Source organism: Podarcis vaucheri (assembly GCF_965113315.1).
Source record: "Podarcis vaucheri genome assembly, chromosome: 1".
In the NCBI taxonomy this organism is placed as follows: domain Eukaryota; kingdom Metazoa; phylum Chordata; class Lepidosauria; order Squamata; family Lacertidae; genus Podarcis; species Podarcis vaucheri.
This window is the reverse complement of record NC_138759.1, coordinates 31,878,043-31,883,239: the sequence shown is the minus strand read 5'-3', so window position 1 is coordinate 31,883,239 and position 5,197 is coordinate 31,878,043. Positions and strand designations below refer to the sequence as shown.

The 5,197-nt window shown below is 37.7% G+C and overlaps 1 long non-coding RNA gene across 1 annotated transcript; it reads right to left on the bottom strand.

Annotated features, from left to right (window-relative positions):
* Positions 1 to 1,941: 1,941 nt before the first annotated feature.
* Positions 1,942 to 4,550, bottom strand: LOC309539041. Its single transcript, XR_014222617.1, has 2 exons — positions 4,362 to 4,550; positions 1,942 to 2,444 (listed from the first exon to the last, which is right to left on the bottom strand). It is a non-coding gene; the product is annotated as an uncharacterized lncRNA (long non-coding RNA).
* Between the last annotated feature and the right edge of the window lie 647 nt (positions 4,551 to 5,197).

Here is a 5,197-nt window from a genome sequence, read left to right as displayed (position 1 = left end):
TATATGTCAGGCTGGTTTTAAATCGGACCTGTCTTTCCGCTTCTTCTCCCTACTATTCTTCTTTTAATTAGGACATGATCCATCCCCTCCTACACCTCTACCCCTTGACTGGGTTCATTTTGTGCTGAACACATTGCAACACTTCCAGGCATTATTGTGGATGTGAGGCCCCCCTCACACAACACACAGATACTCAGCGGCCTGCTTCTCTGTGGACCAGACTCAGCACACTCAGGATAGACTCATTAAAAATCAAAACAAAAAAACCCTCCTCTTATAACTGGCACACCTCTTTCTCTCATTTTCTCTTTTTCCTACAATTTCTTCAGCCTCTTCCACAAGGCCATAGCAAAAAAGCTGGCACCCACCTTGAGTTATTCCTTAGTGTTATTCTTTAACTTACTATAAATAGCGTTATTCTTCCAGTTCATCAATATCAGTCTCTTGGCTACCATTAGATATGATCCCTTTTAATAAATGGATCGACAATATAACATATATAATTTATGAACGGAGTGCTTACAGACGTAGGCTTTGTTTGGATTAGTATGACAATATTTGGAATGAGTTTATACAAAATGTAGTAGGCTATTGAGATTTACATATGTATTAGGAAAATAATATCAAATTTATTTAAGAATGTATGGGTTAGGTTTTTTCCGTATATTGTATTTGTATATTGTTTCTTTCTACACATTTTTCTTTGTATCACTTTCTTTCTTTATAACATAAACCTTTTCAATAAAATATTAATACCAAAAAATTTACTATAAATAAAAAAACCAATAAATAAAAAGAAGTAAAAAATAGTAATGTATTTTACTTACAAAAACATAAGGAAAATGTGAAGCAATACTGTACTCATGTATTCAATAAGAAGTAAATGTGATCCCACCTTTTAGAGATCTGGTCAGTGAGTACTAAAACACAGGTGACTGGCAAACTGTTATGCTATGTTAATATCTGATTTATTGTATTTAAGTATTTTAATATATATTAAATAATTATAATTTAACCATGTAGTTGGGTTTTGCCAACTATGAGTTGGGTCTTTTGTTGCACTGATATGCAGCCAAATTCACAACCCAGCTTAGCTGAAGTACTAAGATACACAGGTACTTCAAGAAAAGTGCTTACTGTGGGATTGGTGCGGCTCATGAAGTGTTTCTGCATAAAAATGCCAGTTTATATTCTCCCCCAATCCATTCCCAGAAAAAAAAGATAAGTAAAAAAAAAAACCTTTAGGAAATGACCTGTTTGTGATATCTCGGTGACTCTTTTGCAAATTAACCAACCTTCCTACCTGGACTTCAGTCACTTTCAAAACCTGACAGAGGTGCACTTAATGCATTTCTGTCTTTCACAGATGCACACCAACAATGAAAGAGTGGTTCAAAAGTGCTTTGAGTATCATGAATCACAGATGGAGCCCAGGCAGACCCAACCACCTAACCATCTCAATGCGAAAGAACTGGATTCAGGCCCCACCTTGCTCTTCCTCTGATGACATAACTGACCCTGCCAAAGCTGACTATTATAGCCACTAGCTGTGAGGCCAAAGCTAAAAATGTGCAGCCCTGGGAGCAGGGGGATGGAGACATGGTTTTTCATCCTTAGGAACCCCTAGAAGAGATTGGATCACAAGCAAATATGCATATAGATATGGGTGATCCAGTAGACATTGTGTGCTTTCAAAAAGCTTTTGATAGGGTCCCTCATCAGTATCTGGTTATGGAACAGGAAGCAAAGAATGGGAATAAATAGTACTCACAGTGGAGGGATGTAGAAAAGTCTCCAAGGAGCAGAAATGGGACATGTGCTTTTAAACTTCTCCATAAATGATCTAGAGAGGAGTGAGCATTGGGATAGTAAAGTTTGCTGATGATCAAATTGTTCCAGGTGGTTAAAACAAAAAGGAATTGCAAAGGGCTCCAAAATATATTTCTCTGTGCTGGGTGAATGGGCAGTACAACGGCAGATGCAATTCAATGCAAGCAAGTGATGCACATGGGGGTGGGGGAATTCCTAATTTTGTAAGTTAATGGGGTCTGAACTGGTGACTGACTAGGAACGAGTGGATAGCTTAGTGAAGATGTTAATCCAGTGTATGGCAGCTGTGAAAAAGGTGAATTCAGTGCTGAGAGATATTAGGAAAGAGATTGAAAATAAAGTTATTCTAGACCCAGAAGAGGTTCAGAAAACGGCAACAAAAATAATCAATGAGTTGGCACAAATGCCCCATGAAGAAAGGTTACAACATTTTGGGCTTTTTAATCTGGAAGAAATGAAAGTAAGGGGGATAGGCTAGAGCGCTATAAGATTATGTATGGTTTAAAGAACGTGAATAGAGAGAAGCTTCTCTCTGTCATAACACTAGAACCTGAGACCATCCAATGATGCTAAATGAAAGAAGATTAAGGACAAAAGAAAGTACTTCCTCTTTTCTTTTTTTAAAAAGATATTTATTAGGAGTTTGCAAGTTACAGAAAGAGAAAAAGAACAATAGAAAATTAAACAAAACAAAACAATACCTTACAATACATCAAAAAAAAACAAAAAGAAATAACAAAAAAATACAATAAAACAACGAAAAAACAGAACAAAAACATTTAAAAACACATCTAGCCTTTCCATGTCTTTACCTTTCATATACTTGTTTCATCGACCTCCTCACACCTCCCTTTTTTGTATTCTAGTTCAATTAGCTATTTCAGCAAGTCCTTTCCATCTTTCTCAATTTTCGTTCTAAAATTTAACTTAAGACCTTAAATTTTCCACTTTGGTCCATTAACAATCTATTTTTACTTAATTCTTTATAACATTTCTGCTAAAGCCATATAACTTCGTTCCAGCATCCTTCTAACATTCATTAATTTTGCAATATTTCTGTAAATATACTTTAAATTTTTTCCAATCTTCTTCCACCGACTTTTCTCCCTGGTCTCGGATTCTGCCAGTCATTTCCGCCAGTTCCATGTAATCCATCAGCTTCATCTGCCATTCTTCCCTGGTGGGTAGATCTTGTGTCTTCCAGTGCTTTGCGATAAGTATTCTTGCTGCTGTTGTGGCATACATGAAAAAAGTTCTATCCTTCTTTGGCACCAATTGGCTGACCATGCCCAGGAGAAAGGCCTCTGGTTTCTTCAGAAAGGTATATTTAAATACCTTTTTCATTTCATTATAGATCATCTCCCAGAATGCCTTAATCTTTGGGCATGTCCACCAAAGGTGAAAGAATGTACCTTCAGTTTCATTACATTTCCAACATTTATTATCGGGCAAATGGTAATTTTTTGCAAGCTTGACTGGTGTTATGTACCACCTGTAAATCATTTTCATTAAATTCTCTTTTAAGGCATTACATGCCGTAAACTTCATACCAGTGGTCCATAACTGTTCCCAGTCAGCCATCATAATATTATGTCCAACATCTTGTGCCCATTTAATCATAGCAGATTTCACCGTTTCATCTTGAGTATTCCATTTCAACAGCAAGTTATACATTCTTGACAAATTCTTAACTTTAGGGTCTAACAATTCTGTTTCCAATTTTGATTTTTCCACCTGGAAGCCTAATTTTTTTGTCCAAATTATATGCCTCCATTATTTGATAATAATGGAGCCAATCTCGTACTCTGTTTTTTAATTTTTCAAAGCTCTGCAATTTTAATCTGTCTCCCTCTTGTTCCAAGATTTCCCAATACTTCGGCCATTTGGCCTCCATATTGAGTTTTTTTCTGAGCCTTTGCTTCCATTGGTGACAACCATTTTGGGGTTTTATTTTCTAACAAGTCCTTATATCTTATCCAAACATTATACAGTGCTTTTCTGACAATATGGTTTTTAAACGCTTTGTGTGCTTTAACCTTATCATACCACAGGTATGCATGCCAACCAAATACGTTGTTGAAACCTTCCAAATCCAAGACATCCGTGTTTTCAAGAAGCATCCATTCTCTCAGCCAACAAAATGCGGCTGATTCATAATAAAGTTTAAGGTCTAGCAGGGCAAATCCACCTCTTTCTTTAGCATCTGTTAATATCTTAAATTTTATTCGAGGTTTCTTGCCCTGCCAGACAAATCTAGAGATATCTCTCTGCCACTTCTTGGTCCATTTTATCCAAAATTTGCAATGTTTGAAACAAAAACAGCATTCTTGGCAATACATTCATTTTTATCACAGCAATTCGGCCTAACAACGATAACTTCAAATTTGACCATATTTCTAGATCCTTTTTCACTTCAATCCAACATTTTTCATAATTATCCTTAAATAAATTCACATTCTTAGCAGTCATGTTAACCCCTAAATATTTCACTTTCTTAACCAGTGTCAACAAAAGAAAGTACTTCCTCACACAGCTTATAGTTAAACTGTGGAATTTGCTCCCACAAGGTGATGTGGTGGCCACCATCTTAGATGGCTTCAAAAGAGGATTAGACAAATTCATGGAGGATAATGCTACCAGTGGCTACTAGTCACAATGGCTATGTTCTACCTCCAGGGCAGGGGCTGCTCTCACACTCATGTTCCATTTCTGAGCTTCCCCTAGGAAAGCTCATCACTATGTTCTTTACCACTATGAGAACAGGATGCCAACTAGATGGACCTTTGGTCTGTTCCAAAACTCTTCCCAAGTTCTCATGTAAAACATATGCTTTGAATGCAGAAGGTCTCTGCTTCAATCCCAGGCATCTCCAGGCAAGGTTGGCGAAGACTCTTGCCTGAAACTCTGGAGAGCTTCTGCCTGTCTATGTAGACAATACTGAGCTAGATTGTTTGACTTGTTATTAGGCAGCTTCCTATGTTCCGTTGCTGAATCCTTGGCCAGAAACTGCAAAGGGGTCACCTGATACTAGGGGCAGAGGAAGAGAGTATCTAACATGAGATGGAATGGCTGTTGCTGGAAGCCCCTCCCAAATTCCTCACTCTTTTGCTGCTCAGCCTGCTAGCTCTTCCAAGTTCTCTAATCACCTTCCTGCTGTAATGAGTCTCTCATCTCGCTGATGGAAATCAGGGTATTTGGTTATGAAAGGGACACTGTTAATAACACGATCTCCCTCCCTCTCCAGCCCCCTCCCAGCTTTCCACACAATTCTCTCAATTAACGATAGGCAGAAATTAATTTTTCCCCGGGACTGAAACAATTGCCTAGTGGAGGATTGTCAGCTCAGATCCAGATAGGAACCTTTCCC